An 18,898-nucleotide genomic window follows, 5' to 3' on the forward strand; every position below is an offset into this window, starting at 1 on the left:
ATGGTTGTACAGCATCGTGAACTGATCAAATTTAGAAATGATAGTCGTTGGTTGTCGAACCAGTGTTCATGGCGAGATTTAAAGGTCTTGGATTATATCCCTGATAGGGCATATGAATACTCACTGTTGGGAAATTCAATACTAGGACAAAACAGCTGTCCAATGATTCTTGGTTCTCAATGGTTGTCCAACTAAACCAGTTTGTGATGTAAATTACGAAATTAACCAATTTATACAAACCCTTTTGCGTTAATATCATCATTATTACTTACTCGAACAGTTTAGCTGAAAGCCAAGTACCTAGGCTTTTTTTCCAAGAAATAAGTTATTCCCTGAATACTTCTTCCCTGTTAGGTGCTTACAAACGTGGATTATTGATTGGTTTTTAACTATTTGGTCCCTAATCATACAACATTAAATAATAGTTTGTTTGTTATCTGTATGGACTTTAAATTGTAAATTGTTCTCCTTTTTATTTTTATCTAGCTACAAGACATGCGTTCTGGTGTAATATTTTTAATTGATTGTACGCCGACAATGCTTGGGTTACATGGTTCATTCGATTTAAATAGTAGTAATACAGTGGATTCATCATCAGTAAAAAGTGGATTTGATTTAAGTCTGTTATGTTGTCAAACATTTCAACAGAATAAAGCACTTCATAGTCCTTTTGATATGATCGGACTTGTTTTAATGCGTACAGTAAGCTTTATTGTTACTAACGTTTAGTTGTACTATCTTATTTAATCGAAATATTTTAATTTTTTTTCTTTTCATTGGTTTGTCTCCTTACATGACAAGGTTTATCTAAAGTACTTCTTAATTTTCAATAGTTCACCATCTGACATCACTCCTTAATGAAATTGTTTTGTTTCATATCACCCACTGATGTTGATGTATATAAATTTCAATTAAATATACCTCTTTAGATAAATTGTCAGTTTATTTTATGTTTAAGAGGTATCTCATCATTTTAAATAAATAAGCGGCATATAAACTATATGGTCTTAGCGATTAAGTATTCACCTCGAGATTTTAAGGTCTTGGCTCCAATGACTGCTGTGGAGTCATGATTGTGTACTGCTACGGAGTCCCTTAACAGGACGAAACAGCTGTCCAGTGCTGCCTGGTTTTTAATTAGGTTCAATTTGTAATGTAAAACTTCGAATCTAAGAATTTCCGCAATTATCTATAAAAGCAACCATCATGTGTTTACTAGTGATTAACCTCAAGTGTTAATTCCAGGAGTTTTAGTGAGAAACTATGATTAATGTAGAGTGTAAGATGAACATCACCAATGGCAACAGATGATAGTTAGGCAAACGCGCAAATCGACTGAAGTTGGAATGGTAAAGTGTTAGTCCAAAACTCAAGAACTCGTCGTGGGTTCTAATGATACTTGGCTTTCATCCTTATTATATTCGTTGATGTACACTTCTGATGAGTTCCATATTAGAAAGGAATATCATATGCAAAAAAGTATATTTGTTATATATTATTGTCTTTTATCTTTCTTTTAAAGAATGAGTCATCTGTTGAAATGAAGAATATTATGGTTTTACAGGTTAGTTAAAAGTTCCTAACTAATTTTCCATATTAATTAAATAGTATGATACTAATTTGGATTGGTGACAATCGTTTACATCTCCCTCCATAATCTTCTATTTTTCATATTTTCGATCATGAACATAATCAGTTTGTTTTATCATAATGCCAACTTCTTGATAAAATGTCAGGATACTGTAGGTCTTGGGCCTGATTCCCGGTTATGGGGGATCCCACACGACTGTTCATTGCTTTTAGGTTTCCAATTATTATCAAACTTACATTGATTCGTGATTCCAATAAAATTCATTATTCTCCACAACCTTATACCGATATCTCTCCGTTGTTTAAATCATTCGAATAAGCAATACATTACATTCTCTGTGTTAAAATGATGTTCCAATAAACATGGAAGTATAAATTGTCGAAATCGTTGCCGACTGTAGTTAACCATTTCGGACTAGTTATGAATAACTTGGATATATTTCATAACAATCCAACACTGTAGTCACATTTGATCAGGTGACAATTTGTGAGATATATTAGTATAATGAATGTTTTTGGGCTTTTGGATAGATCGCCCCCAAATGCCCTGGTACGGTCGAGAGTGGGGAGAGTTCCGCTTTCCCTCTCGAAATGCTCTCACATGGCCACGCGTATATAGCTTCTGCCAGGGAAGTCCTACTCACTGCCTCGCATCACGGGTGTTGTTTACGAAATTGAGAGGACGAAAAGCGGATGTCTGGCACTTTAACCGGATTCCAAACCAATGGTGCACATGGGCTCCAGTATCCTGCGGGAACAAATGGCATATGAACCAATTGTTGATCACCGGCTCCCATGGGACTGCATCTCCTTACGATGCTCCACTGCCTTGTGGATCAGACCTTCAGGTCGAAGGCTCCGGGTGTGACCCCCTAAGAAAACCACGTGCTTCGGTTTGGCACCCGGGTAGTATCACAGCCCTCACACATATCGAATGAGATTTTTGTGGCGCATATGTGTTTAGTGCCTCCTTGTACCAATATCTATGTGTTAAAATAAATAAATAATAAATTTGGATAGATCCTTAGAATCCTGTGAAATGTAAACTAACAAAATATATGACTTTGAATGCTCTTATTGAGCAATTACTGTCTAATAAAAACTTTGCATCGTATGAGATGAAGTTGTAAAAAGGTTGATTGTATCAGACCACACAATTCCATCATTTCATGAGGTCACTGATATTAGTTGTGTTAGTTCATGTATTCGCAGTATTCATAATCTGTAGTTGGTATTTTTAGATGACATCTCTTCAATTCTGTTATAATGATATTGATGTAGTCACTTCATTATTTACCTTAATTCCTGAGTTTCAATAATGCTTTTCATAATTTCTGTTCGTCAATTTAATTGTGTCTTTTACGGGCTATATTCACCATGTTTATTATTTTTGTATATTGGTTGTAAGTTTTATTGATTCGACTTTTTCGATTACCATTTTGGCCAATTTCTCATCTCTCTGTTAATGTTGAAATATAATAATAAAGACCAGTATTCATGTGTTCCAACTTCAGTTGTATTCACGATTGGTTAACTGATTAAACAAACTTCACATCATCGAGATATAAAGTAATGCTTCATAACCGGTTTAAACTATTTTTAAATCTCTATAAGGACTAAATTAGATGAATAAATAGTACATTTCCATTTCATTTAATATATATACAGCGATCATTATCAATAGAATAGTATAACTGATGCTTGACAACTTTATGATAATATTATTAACTACTGAGAGCTACAATATAATAAAACTGAGTGTCATAACTCAGTGATACAGAGTTCTTCAAGTTCCATTATACTATGTTACTTAAAAATGTACCGCTTTTCGTTGGCACATTAAATTAATCCAGCTTGCCACTGAACACAAACTACTAGAGTATTTACAAATCAACTGCTTTTTTTTAGTAGCTAAACTTTTGTTGGATTTCTATTGAAGATATTCGTGAGTCAAAAAGAAGTCACATTAGACATCAAAGTACTCATACTTTTATATATATATATATATATATATATATATATATATATATATATATATATATATATATATACCAGGTATCAGATGTCATATACATCGTGCAAATGTATTTTCACTTATTAAAAAAAGAAATGTCAGAAAATTTGCGAAAAAACCCACATTCTTTATGTGTTAATAATCGTTTGTTATAGTTTGAAAATATCTACGATTTAGGTTGAATTTTTGACTTGGCAAAAACCAATACTTGTGCATTCGTTTCTATTGTTGATCGAATATATATGTAATTGAATACTTTTCTTAATTGAGGCAGTTTTTTTAGATTTGTACTTTCTAAAGAACATCATTCTCTAGCTTAAGTTGTTGCCGGGATTTATGTAACTTCAGTATTATTCTACTGAAATTAGCATTTATTTAAAGCGCTTACTGGTTATAACATGAGAGATTAAGTCATTAGATTGAATATTTGAACTTTCCATGGGGTTCAGCTAACTGGGTAAACATCACATGTATTCTGTAATATATGCAAAGTTAGTTTTTATTGGCTTTTAGTGTCAGTCAACTAAATTAGTGGTTGGAAAGTTGGTGGTGGATTGGTGACATATAATAAGCTTCAAAGGAAAAGTGGAATTAGTAAATTTATATCGTGATGGTTATATTGAAGAGCGCGAAAAGAAACATTACGAAATGACAAATATTTTCTGCATTAATAAACTTACACATCCCTAGTTTCTTGGTGATTATGTTGTAATCTGATAGAACATTATTCAGTTGTGTTGGCATATTTCGGTCATTATACTTCCAGTTACAATTATCTCGTTTCTGTCGTTATTTAATTCTGGGTAACAATCTTATCAATTACTAGCAAGCGTGAACGTTGTCCTAGATAGAAGCTGTGTACTGTTAGGAAATTTCGATCCAGGATGTTCAGTATGGTGTGAAACTTCTTTATAAAGTTAGATAGAAACTTATGATTATTTTCTATATACTTCATCAGGCGATTTTGGTAATTAAATCAGTTTGTTTTCTAAGTACATGTGTTGCGCAATACCTTGTAGTATGATAAGACATCTGTATCATTTGAGAGTCACCAATCATTTCAGAAAAAGAACTTATTTTTGATGAGTTTTTAGGCACTAGACTTTAACTAAGTTACTTACGCCTGTTACTCCTCGTGAAGGAACATAGGCCGCTCACCAGCATTCGCCATCTAACCCTATCATGGGCAATCCTTTCCAGCTCCTTCCAGTTGCTATTCATCCTTTCCATATCTGCTCCTATTATCCGACGCAATGTTTTCTTTGGCCTTCCTCTTTTCCGCCTTCCTTCAGGATTCCAGACTTTAACTATGAGGAAGGCTTAAAACAATGTACTCATTACGACTACGTATAGATTCGAAACGAATTTCAAATATTTCACATAGATCGCATAACTATTTCAGTTGATAAACCCCACTATTATCGTTTGATCAATTTCATATCTGCTTCATTGTTTAAAAAGTATAAAGATCTGTTTTACGTATTGGGCTTAACAAACCTTGGTACCATATAATGTGAATACTTCAATAATGCTATCAGAACACTCGACAGTTCTACTACAAAGTATTTTAAGATCAGTTATCTTTATTGAATATTTATCACTAAAAGATGTTCAAATGAAACCTACGTTTATATGACTATATTGTTGTCTGCATCAGAGATTGACGTTATATTCAACTTCAGAAGTATAAAGGCAATACATACCTGTCTATCCTTATGATAAAATGAGTGCCTAACAGTTAAGATATCCGACTTTCAAACTTTATTTCACAAGTTTGAGCTTCGCCCCACATATTTCAGTCCAAGCACTCGGATAGTGCCGCTAGCCTTCACAGAGATAAGTCGAAAAACATGGATTTGTGTCGATTATATACAGTTTATTCATATAATGAATTGAACTAAATTGACCATATTCCTTTTCATTTAACTTTAAATTGGTTCTGTAATGTATATATATGTAATTCATTTAGCCTTTAGGTTTGGCTGATTCTACACGTATATTAAAAATTGAAAAGTTGAGACAGTTAAAACCCGATGAATTGGAGAAACGATATGGTACTATTGTAAATCAACCTAATATTACTTTTCCTCTACACGAAGCATTGTGGGTTTGTCAAAATCAATTTATCACCTGGTAAGTTTCGTAGATTATTTTTTCGTTGTCAGTATGGGGTTCTGGAGATTGTTGAATTTCATTAAAATCGTGATTCGATCTAAGTTAGACCACGATTGAGAACCTAGAAGCACTGAAAAGCCGTTCCAACCCAGTATGGGACTCCTCATCAATGCGCTTCTACATTATGGTGATGCACGTTTTGGATTGTTAAATTAATGAGTAGAATGGTGATCAGTGAATGTTATGCACGGATCTTCTATTAACAATTGATAGCTATTTACAAGATTTAGTCATTAACGTAAGTTTTTCCCAAATAGACTCAGTTCAAAGACGAAACAACTGGTTGCCTGAGTACTTTTTTCTTCCAGTAAAAGTAGCAATATCGGATGCAGAAATAAACATAACTATATTTCATTGAAGTCTGTGAGTTTTGTACATTACTCACTTTTCAATGGAATTAAAGTTCGGCTGTATAGGTCGATCTTTTTAAAATCACTGTCTATATCTCTCTACACAATAATGATTAATGTAGTCTAGTGTTTGCATCAAACATATGATAGACTGGTTATGATCAGTACAAACGGTTCAATAGTGTAACATGATTGATACATTACTGACCAGTCGGAGTGCTTAATTTAATTCTACAGGGATTATATACCAGTCAAATCATAACATAATAACTGCTCTGTATCTACGAGAATTTGAGATTTTGAACGACAGCGAATTTATTTGAAGTTTTATTTCTCAATCTATACTATATCACTTAGTCTAATTGTTCATTTTGGCAGCCACTGCTTTTATCATTTAGGTGAAAATATTAGGCTAAAATAACTAGCACGGATATCTGTTAATACTCAGACGTCACACTAATTTATCATTTAAATTTTGTTTAATAGAACACTTGATTTATCTGTAAACTGTTTGTTGGAATTCTATCTTGAGCAGTTATCCTCTGGCGACTTCAACCAGCAATTTAAGTTTTAAAATATCTTTTGTCAATCTCCACCACATTTTGATCCAATTCTACTTATCTTATTACAATATAGCCACTACATTTAGTGATTTGTTTTCATGATGTGGTTTGTTTGGCGATGCTATGTTGTTGAATGCAATTTTACATGAAGCATTCGACCTGGATTTCCGGCTGTTTGGTGTTCAATAAACTGTATCTGCAATCTTGTAGAAATTGTCAGTCTCCTTTGTTCTAAGGAAACGAAGTGATTATCAGTCCTTAAGTCAGTGTTATTGAAATTTTATGGTTACTTACCAGTATGCCGGACGTTTGATCGAGGTTAGGTGTATGGTTTAGATCAACATGTTTAGTCAATTGATTGTGATGTGAATCTTTATCGTGTAGGATAACTGGAACATATATCATATGTACCCGACTATCGTCTACTTTGAGACCCACTATTGACTAGCCTAAAAATAGGTTGAAAGAAGATTAACAGTTGTTAAAACAAGATATGGCATTAGCCCATGAACTGATTGACTGGTGGCCGTTTATTCATTATTTACCTTCCCCTAGATTTTAGCTCTCAATACTATTTGTTCGTATGTTCAATCTTTTATCTTGTCATCCTTTGTACTATTATCTGAACTCCTTTTTTGTTGATCTTGCTAATTTCATCTTACCGTATTTGTGTATGTTGCGGCAATTAAGTTGATGTTTGTTTGTGCCAGTCTCCTACACTAATTAATGCTGACTGTCGTAACGTGATTATATATATAGATGGCAACCTTCTTAATTCAGTTTTATCTTTTTTTAGTTCGAAGACATTTGGTATCAAACACATCTTTTTGTTAACTGACGATCCTGATCCAGTAAATAAAAATGCAAATTTGAAAGTCAGTGTTATACGCCTTTTGTAATTTTTTGCTTTATTCAGTCATGATTATTAAATTGTCAACACCGTTATTTGTCAAATCAATATTTATGTTATAAAAGAAATTGGTTTGTAATAAGCGGAGTTTACATTACGCATGCTTTGTTCATATCTTTCGAATATCCTAATATCGTTTTTGGCAATTATTATTTAGTATAAGATATAAAACGTAACATAGTCAATAACACCTACATTGACGGGAAGTGTTTTCTGGTGTAGGAGTGGGTTGAAAGAAAGATAGGAGCGGCTAAATCATGGAGTGGAACGTGTTTGTGAAGTCATTAATAATCTAACTGAGCCATGTTGATGGCTGTAAACCACCTGTTTGGGGTCAGGGGGGTTATCATAACCAGTTGTTTAAGACTTTGTGTGACATGGCTCAGAATCATTCGCAATGGTCTACATGTATTCACTCCTTGTCCTTCTTCAAAATATAAGTCCTGAAATCTACTTATGCCTTCTTTTTCTATATCTAAACTTTTTTACTACTACTGACACTGTAATGACTCTGTGATTTGTCTTGAAGTAATTTTATGTTGTTGTCCTTATTTGGTATGGGAGCTCGAACCGGTGCACATATGTGTCGCGTTCTACGTCACTTATAGCTAAATAACTGATTGAGTGGCTTAAGATTTGTTAATGAGCTGAAAGTAAAAACCATCTTTTTCCGTGAACTTCTTGTTTAAAAGAAATTGTAAAGTGTTTCGTGATATGTGCTGAACTTCCCTTAATCGCTTTATTCCGTTACTGATCAATCGATCTTGTTCCACCGATCAGTTGTGATCAAAATTAAAGTAATCTTTTAAGTTTATTGCAAAGTTCTGCCAACATGTTGACTAGCTTCTTTAAAACTGGTTATTTGTAAGTCTCAGAGTTACTAACCTAATTATTGGTTTCATCTTATTCTACATTGTTGAACAGATAGCCAACTGTATAACTCCAATCAAAATTGTAGATTGATTCCCCAAAATGTTCTGAATCTGAGTGTATTCAACTGTGTGTATTTATTATTTTTCTATTTGTTAATACTTAGAAAAAGCTTGTAAATATCAGTTTAGTACAAGTTTCAATTGTGCGAACTAGTTCCACATACTTCATACCCATAAATCATTTAATGTATTATAATTACAGGGATATTGTTAGGTGTTAAATTTTTTTCGGAGGTTGGTATACAACCTTAAACGCTGAGTGAGGTGGGTTGATAGAGATTTTGTGTGATTTTAAATCACCTAACTTCAGTTCAAAAGTACTAGAAAACAGGGGATGCTGGTTAGTAGCTTTATCCTGGTAGTGCAGGCAGACAGGATTAAACTAATGATATTCTGGTATTTTTAAGATTACAGTAGTGTTAAGTCATTGAATAGAAACCCCTCAGTCTATATTTTCAAGCTAACCTAATTTCTAGTGTATCACAGTCGTCATTTGGTATCATTGATGAGTTACGCCTTTCAACTCTCGAAATAATAATGTTTCGTCATAGCTGACAATTGCGATCACAAACCATATTAAAGTATGTCATGAGCGAGGATATATATCTATTATTTAATTACGGAGGTTTTTGCATTTCAAACGTAGTTTTCATTTTATCACACCGCCACGAAAGAGCTGTCCGATACTTCTCTGATTTTCAATGATATGACAGCCGAAATTCATTCGAGTTGAAAAGGATCTTAAGATTTATTTTCATACTACAAAATATGTGGACACTAAACTTATCTTTATGAATAAATGCAACTAACCTGGAATCGATACTTGTGTATGTTTCGGCAAGTGGCTCTATCTATTTTAGCCTGTATTGATGAGATTAATAGAAACAGTTCTTACACCAATCAGAGTGTTGTTCGTAGAATAAATATATAATTGAAATACTTTTTCATTTTAGGCAGAAAATTTCCAACTGTTTTCTAGATCAACATTATATTCTTTAAGGTGATTAAGCGTTTACCTTTTCTTAGGAAAATTATCGAGTTTATTTATAATTGAAGAGCTTCGATGACGTTCGATCCATTTTGTAGATTGTATTTGTCACATGCTGATTTCAGTTTGAGTATCATTTCCAATCACTAACCACCCGTTCGACTAAACTATGATAGTCAGCCCATTATTGACTTATTTCACGATGTCCCTGAAGTTTGAATGGAGTTCAGATGTGTCTAGGATGAAACCATTGTCATCACTGAAAAATTGTATGATGTTCGCTTTTTACTGGAAATCGATTGAAATTGGAAATGTTTCACAATGGACACCGATCCAACGATTCTAATTGTTAAAAGTTTATCGCAAAACCTGAAGGTTTTATGATTCATTTCCTGGTTGGATCGTGTGCACAACTGTGAAGACTTATACTAAGACTTAACAGTTGTCCAATGAATTCTGTTTATCCATAGCACCGTAATTAAGATTAATCTGTAACCAACATAGTATATGAATTCATTTTTGTTTAAAATAAACCATTTTCCCCATTGGGTCTTCACTAATTTCATTTTTTTTTTTCATTATTGTTCATTAATTATAGCGTAGAGCAATTGCTAAGATGGCCGATATGAAACAATATGGAATTGAACTTGAAGTTATTCCGATTAAACAACAAAATACAAAATTTGATTATGAATTATTTTATGATGTAAGTACAAAAGATAAATTGTCTTCTTTGTACATTTCTTTGTGTCTACTATATTCCTTATTATTTTTATAATCATGATAATTTCTTGTATAAATGGATCATTTGATCGTCAATATGTACTACACAATGGTTAATGAATGTCGCTTAGTTTGATGTACTATAACATACAGTTCATTATACTATATGGATTAATTAATTAATACAAGTCAATAATCATCTATAAAGTATTGTAGTTGTACTTTAATTTATATAGTTGTTTTGTAGTTTACGTTCCATGTTCAGTTAGATGACTATTGAAAGGACTGGATAGCTATTCCCTCTTAGTATGAAACTCAGCAATGCACATCCATGATTTCTTTAGTTAGTCAAGTGCTCATTAGTGACCATCTTCAAGTTGGAAGTCCTGGAGTTCTAGTGAGAATTCTTGATCAATGGAGTTCAAGCATGTTGGGTATAAGGCAGTTACGCACCGCAGGCAATGGAACATGATCGTTCAATATCATTAAATTGATTAAAGCCAACCGTGTATACCATTGGCTGTTGGCTCAGTAGTCTAGACGTAGAGGATTCACACTGCTGGGAAGTCCTACTCTAGGACGTAACAGCTGTTCATTGCTTCCAAGTTTTCAATGGTTGTTTAGCGAAGATCAGTTCATGATTCAAACTGTGAAAATTTGATGTGAAAATCGATAGAATTAAAGGATTCCATTATATTTTAATATTTACTCTCCATATTTACTGAATGAATTATGTTTTCTTTATTGGTTTTACATTCTTAATTATTTATGCCCCAGTGAATTCTACATGTACTTTTATTAAATTAGTTGACCAGATCTTCAAAATCTCGGCTGATTGGTTTTTGTTCTTCCACTTGATGTCTTTGTATGGCAGTTAATTACTTACATTTGTTACTACTTATGAGGTATAGGCCGCCTACTTGGGATCTTCATCCAACTATGTTCTGGGCTTTCTTTGTATAGAAGTATCGTACGATATAATATATACAGTTGTATTTCCTAAACGTTGATCCGAAACGTTTCATGTGTGTGTTTTTTCGTAAGGGTCATCGTTCAGGATTATTTCAAAAAATTAACTGACTGTCTCAGTGAAGGTTTGAATCACGAATTTGTATCCAAATGAATCTATCTCGATTCATCAATTCAAACCTGGTCTCTACATACGACATTGTCATGTTTAACCCTTAATTCTACCATAATTTTAGCATCCCTTCTGATTTTTCGAATCCCCCAGCTTCTACTTTATCAAAATTGACAGTTGTCCTTTTACATTTCTTTTATAAATTATTATTTCTTATTACGTAACCCGAAAAACTTGGATAATTTTTATTGTACGTTAAACCATCCTTTCATTCATTGTTTTATTTGACTCACTCAATTCTCTAAACTTATATCAACAACCTCCTCTATGTTTTTTTTTGAATTCCATTTCCAAATGATCTCAAACCTGTTCATGCATAGATGTAATTATATTTATTATTGATAAACTTTTTTATTCTGATCCTTTCCATCATCAATGCCAATTGTTTCACATTATATCTTACCACAATGTTACACTTTAATACATATATGAATATAAGGAGCTGATGACGAAGCATGAAATATATGATGAATTCATGTCATTCTATCTCAATTTTTATTTTGGCTTTATTCAAATCAACAGTGGGAATCAATCACATGGAAGGTTTTCATTACTTTATTTCATAATGTCTTATTTTTTGTTTTTTACTTATTATCAGGAGGGGTTTTTGTGGATATTATAGTAATTTTTAATAGTTGAGATCATGAGTCAATTGGAGCTAGACCACCATGGAAAACCTGGAAGCACTGGACGATCGTTTCGTCCTATTGTGAGACTCCTCAGAAGTGTGTATCCATGATCCCGCCCGGCGAGATTTGAACCCAGAACCTATCAGTTTCGTGCACGGATGCTTAACCACTAGACCACTGAGCTTCAAATGACTCATGATCTCAACTATTTTACTTATTATATTTGATACTTGAAAAAAAAACAGTTGATTAACTTTGTTTAATGACTCAACCAACATTCATTTATTTGATTATAGACAATAACATGAATGAGATTAACTGTAAATACAATAATACAACTTATAAAGCAAATGATAACATTGTCGATAAAATAATTTTTCATCGTTAAAACTTCTTCATTTTAATGAATGATGTAATGGATTTCTTTCGCTATTTTATAATTTAGTTGTCAGGTGATATATTTAGAAAATATCTTAGACTATGAGTTTTTCAACTTTCTAGGTATATTAAAAAAAAGAGAAAGAAATCTCCACATTTACCGAGTAATTATACCATGTATAATGATATATGTGGTAAAAGTATAGTATACTGACGGCCTTGAGTCGACCAATCAGAATTAAGATAACTGTGCGCTGAATTTAAGGTGGAGTGATAGATAAGTTGTATGTTATTGTAAACTAGATGAAAATTGACAATAATTGATTCTTAAAATTCGCGGAATCAATAGAAATATCTATTACTCAAGCAAAATATAAATTTAAGTTGGTTCTTTACATTAAATGACATAACATACCTGCTCCTAAGGGAAATAGTGTGTAAAAGTGGTTAATGTGATTCAGTGAGTAGTCAGGAGTGTTTAATGGAGCTAGATCGTAATGAAAACCTCAACCCTAATTTGTAAACCCAACTCGAAACTGCAGCCTTACTCTTAATACCTTATCTTAACCTTTTTAAATTATGACAGATATCATGTGCTGATAATAACTCCATGGGGTGTTGACCCTAACTCAAAATACTATCTTGACTTCTAATATGTAAACGTGAGTTTTTTCTCTTACTATCAGGAATAATTTGGCATATGAGGGTTAATTACTCAGATCAAAGCTGTTATTTTACTAGTTTTCATTGTTAGTTGTTTTATAACTGTGCAGAGTTTCCTCATTGACTGGTAAGTTTCTCGAGGTCGTTAGTTTAGTATACTATGACCAAACATATTTATTTAAGCAATAAAGATCTCACCTTGTTATTCGTTTACTAATCCAAGATTAAGTAGAAAGCCATGTATTTTAAGTTGGTGTGCAGTTTATTGTATCAACGTCTAGTTATACATGATTCGGCATTCCATAAATATAATTTACAATCTAATGCAATATATATAGGTTTTGTGGAGATTCATTTTATATATAAGTGGTATTCGTCACGAATTCGCTTCAGTTAATAGGGAATCACTGATAACCTTGTATTATATCAAATCACATTAATTCATATTAATAGCAAGTCTTAAGAAACTTAAAACAAGTAGAAACTTTTAGTCGATAATATATTCGTCTAACGTTCATTCAACCATTAAGCTATAGACTCAGAATTGGTTCAATTTTTAATTTTGATTGAATAAATAGTCTCTGTTGCCAACGTCCAAGAAATGATTTTTAATGCTTGTTAAAGAATTTCTTTAAAGATTTGTTTGGTGTTCCGATAATAATCTCATGTTATAAAGTGTTATATGCACATATAGATTTATAATTATCACATTTACTTACGTGGTGCTCCAATTGTTATTATTTCAAAAATCAGCCAATACTGCTTCCGTAATTATCATCGTTAGCATCAAGTTTCCAATGAAATCTAACTTCTTTGCAAATTTTGGACCGATTTGACTGATGAACATTCTAAAGTAAAAAAATCCTGATCTATAAGGTTTCTTACTAATTGTCTTCAAACATCTATTCTTAAACGTACTTTGCACAAATTGTCACATTTTAACTTAATCAATAGAATTCAATTGGCCCTAAGAATGATTTGAGATACATGACACTGGTTAGGAATCAATCACTTGTAAATATATCTTGGTTCTACAGGAGGTTAGTCTTTGCCCAGACGCATCATTTGTAACTTATCTGACTGTGAAGCTGGATGACAGGGGACCAACTTCTTAAAAGAACACCTGTTATTACAAGTATACCTTGCTAATGAGTGTCAAAAAGCACGAAACCGAAGTTCAGGGTTTCCTACTGTTCACCCTCAATCACCACAATATATACATTTCTATTCAACATATTCTATTCATAAAGTTGTTGATTCTCTTATGTTTAATTTTTAATGTTTTACTTCATCAGATTGATCATTTGATATTCAGTTTTACATTTAATTGTTTAATCCTTGTTTTATTTACTCCCCAACATAACTGTGATTGATTTCATACTCTTTCTCTTAATAAGTAGATCTAATAATAAATTCCAACTTCGTACTTAAATATATTCGGATATAGTTGATGAATTGATTAAGTTTTTCCGTATATTCTTTTTTATTAGGAGTTACTAGAAGATGAATTAATATATCCTGATCTAGACAAATCTTCTTATCATCCTGATCCAACTGAACGTCTTGATGAATTATTAAGCCGGTAATTTGATATTTCGATACTTTCAATGACTGTATTATTGATTTGTCTAAACGTTCTTTTAACAAATGTATTCGAAGAGGTAATAGAAATGTTTGTTTATAATATTTCAGTTTGATACTGATTGGAATTATAAAATCTGTGTAGATTTATTCACGGATTATCATTGCTTGTTTTTTTTTGTTAGCGAGGGGATGATCACCATTGGATCTGACTATACAAGATTTCAATAATTTTCGATATAGAAACAGTTATTCGAGGTGTCTTTAGTTATTTTTCAACTATTATCAGTTTATGATGTATTCAACCTCTAGAACTGTTAAATTTGAGCGAAGATTAAATCACGAGTAACTTCTGAGGCATATAATTATTCAATAATTAGATTAAGTTTATTTATATCCCTCTTATTATAAGCTTTATTTTGACCTATAATTTATTATTGTACGATTTACTGGGCTTAAGCTATGTTCAGTTTATTGACCACTGCCTCCCACTTTCACAGTCACTTTTGGGCTTTATTGTGTACAAATGCTATTTCCTATTTTATGGTGCGTTGCGCTCTGTTTGGTTGATATATAAACCCATTATGTCTGAAATAATGATTCGATTCGATTCAATTCGATCCGCATAGTGGAAGCTGGTATTGGTGTTCTGGACTCAAGTGGACGGGCTAAGCGGACATAGGACCAATGAAGACGCAAGGCTGCCCATACCGGTCGAACGTCATTGGTTTGGCACAGCGCTAAGATTGCATAAGTCGTATTTTGATTGGTGGATAAATCATGTGATAAAAAGCCGGACATCAAGTCACAACAAGAACCACTAACATAAATAATGCCAGCAGTAATCAGTATAAGTACTTTATTATAGGTTAGATTTAAAAAAGGTTTCGTAAATCTGAACCTGTGAAAAAAGTGTAATCTAGCAGTGTAGTGAAAAAAGACTTGATGGGAAAAGCCAATTTATCATTTCATGCAAAATTGCACATTGCTTTTATAGAATATGAAAATCATACATTAAATACATCATCTACATGTCTTCCTTGAGATGTCCTTTACATACTCTATCATTTTTCTAGTTCTGTTGTTATTCCGATTGCTTTCTGTTTCCTTCCACTTCTCTTTATTTCAACCTTCTTTTGGTAATCATCCCACTTTCAATTTTGCTACATACTACTTAAGTCTATCCGCATAAGTAGTGCACACCACAGTAGTAAAAACATTATTGACGATGGAGTGAAATAATAGTTCACTAATTATAAACACCCCACTCTTTTTTTTAACGATTTGGTTCAAAAATACTACTTTACTAATTAGTATTTGAACAGTAAATTGCTATCACTTCAGAATTATAGCTTAAGATTGAAGAACACAAGTATTCACTTAATTACTGAAAAGTGGTATTATATCCTTATAATTTATACAACGTTTTGACGAAGATCAGTTTCTGTTCTTCAGATTCATGAGTACTAGTAACCATTGATTATCGGATTGATAGCAAATGGTGGAAAGGACAGCATGCTTACAAAAAATTTGAACATTCATTTTCATTGAATGAAGTAATGACTAGAAGTTTTTTAATCGAGATCAATGTCTGTTTAGTACTTTTAAATATCTAGTGATTATTCAGTTGGTGATGTCTATTTTAACCTCGAAATAACTATTAGCAATATCAAGTCGATCCGGTTAGGATATATATATATATATATATATATATATATATATATATATATATATATATATATATAGCAATAGAGACTGATTAATTGCAGTCCTTAACATTAACTACGGGTGATATGATGGAAAGTCAAAATTCGATTGATGTACTCATTATGAGTTTTGTTCAAGATTACTTCCGTTCGGATTCAATGTGATGATTACTCAATGTAGTATTTGTTCTTCTTTTCTCGTATGATATTTTATTCTGTATGATATGCGATATTCTTGTATTCGGTTGACATGAACTATGCTCAAGTATATGGTGTGTTATAACTCTAAGTATTTTTCATATATGTGATTACATTCTAATTATTAATCAAAAATGGGTGTACAATCAATATATAAACGAGTTTAATTTTGACTATGATCGTCGTCGTCTCCGTGTTTTGCGGTCAATAATTCTTCACTTATACCAGTCTTTGTGTTTTTACTTTCGCATCATGGGAATTGCAGAGGTCCCTCGTTTCGAGTATAAGTGATAAGAGTTTCCGACATAACAATCAGCGATGACCATATAAAACAAATAGCATTCAACTGACGAGGGATGGGATTTTAGAAAAAATTGACAAGAAATATCAGTGGCGACGGGGATGGGATAAAAAAAAGTCAAGACAGTTAGCATTCAAACAACAAAACATAACAATTGGCGACGGGGATTTTGGATAAAATCGACAAGACATGTCAACGGGAAAATATAAACCCTTATTAATATCTTCATAGCTGTCGGGCTATTTTCTGACTATATGGATTTAGTAACTCAGTGGATAACGCGTTGTTACTCATTCTAAATGAAATGTACTGGGTCCGAGCATCAATATGAACATCAATACTAAGATGCAGGTACATCCATCCGACTAGTTGTAAATAGGAAGAAATGCTCATCTTGGACTCCACTTCAAACCACATACCAAGTATCCTAAGATTTTGGTTGATTATTTATTTAGTTTGATGGAAGATTTTATCATTTACTTCTGTCATTTAGAGAACCATTTAAAGCCAGAGTATTGGATAATTGTTCCATTCAAGTATTTGATACTCGTTATTGATAAAAAGTCAAAACCCTGAAAAAAAATCGTTTTTTTTTAAACTTTCGAATCTAGGTATGAATTGAAATCAGGTGGTTTCATTTCCTGAATTTAGTCAGTTCATAATGTAGCACGATATTACAGTTAGTTTCATCATTGATATCTATCTACATTTCTAAATAAGTAAACTTCACTATTCATGAATTTCCATATGGAAACCAATTATTTCTGAACAAACAATCAACAAGGTCTACTTATTTACGTATTAAATGACTATAGACTGGTTAAATTTCAGAATTTTTCTCGATTTATTTACATTTTATTAATTTCGTTTTATTTGTAAAATATATAAATGCACATAACAATCTAGAACATTCCATGAAACCTTTTTTTGTATCTATGAAATGATCCCCTTTTGAATGAGTTATTCTAAAAGTATTCTAATCATTTCATTAATTTTTCTTCCCATTTTGTCTATTCTAGTATTAACTCACATGAATTACGTCGATCACGTTTAGCTCGTTTGCCTTTTCATCTTGGATCATCGAAAAATCTCACTTTAGGTATTTCAGTATATTGTTTGGTTTATCCAACACGTATCCCCTCTCCAATATGGCTTTCATCTTCAGATAATAAAACTGTACGTGTTCATAGAGATTATTATAAAATTATAGATCCATATGGATCTTTTGATCCAGTTAAAGATTTATTACCATCCCATGATTTAGTACGTGGCATAAAACTTGATGGTCGTTATATATGCTTTGATAAAGATGAATTAACTGAAGCTGTGCGTAATATTGCTCCTGTCGGTAAGTATTGTTTCATACAGTTTATTATTATTACTATTTAATTTGTATGCAATTGTCGTTATAACCTACATTAGTGTATAAACACAGTACTGTAGTGTGTGCTACTGATGTCGACAGATATAAGTAGTATGTGTCATCAATCGAAGGGAAATGCCTGGAGGCAGAAGGTTAAGAAGATGGAAGAAAAGAGAACGAAAACAGAGAATGATTTTTGTGGAAATGAAGGAACAATGAAGTCTGAGACAATTGACTGACATTTTGCAAATTGAGTATTTACTGTGTGATTCTCAGATTTTACTAAAATGTTCTGTGATTTTGTGTTGAAATACATTCGATTGTCTCCACTTGTATTCTCGTTCACTACAATATTCATCTTATTGTTTATACTCTTGTAAATCTGATAATTTATTTTGGAGATATTAATGTTTTCGAATGTATTTTTTAAAGTTTTTTTCAATTCGTAGATTGTATTCGTCGTGAATTGTTATTAATTTAGGTAATATTCAAAACCTTGAAGCACTAAAGGTTCTAAGTTTGGTTTCCGCTTTCAGGGTCGTGGATGTGCACTGCTAAGTCACGTACTGAAACGAAACAGCCGTTCAGTGCTTCCAGGTTTTCAATGGTGGTTTAAGTTAGATCGGTTCATTATTTCAATGAAACTCAACTGTCTTCGCAACCCTATACTGATAAACTATGATAGTTAGCTCG

The 18,898-nt window shown here is 32.4% G+C and overlaps 1 protein-coding gene across 1 annotated transcript in view; it reads left to right on the forward strand.

Annotated features, from left to right (window-relative positions):
* Positions 1–18,898, forward strand: part of XRCC6 (X-ray repair cross-complementing protein 6) — a 63,468-nt gene that overhangs the window by 25,466 nt on the left and 19,104 nt on the right. The window contains exons 16-22 of the mRNA XM_051216264.1: positions 487–702; positions 1,523–1,564; positions 5,574–5,737; positions 7,489–7,567; positions 10,121–10,228; positions 14,547–14,638; positions 17,862–18,190. The gene's annotated coding sequence lies outside the window, so the exon portion shown is untranslated. The remainder of the gene's footprint in view (positions 1–486; positions 703–1,522; positions 1,565–5,573; positions 5,738–7,488; positions 7,568–10,120; positions 10,229–14,546; positions 14,639–17,861; positions 18,191–18,898) is intronic.

The sequence above is a fragment of the Schistosoma haematobium genome, chromosome 4 (genome assembly GCF_000699445.3).
Source record: "Schistosoma haematobium chromosome 4, whole genome shotgun sequence".
NCBI lineage: Eukaryota > Metazoa > Platyhelminthes > Trematoda > Strigeidida > Schistosomatidae > Schistosoma > Schistosoma haematobium.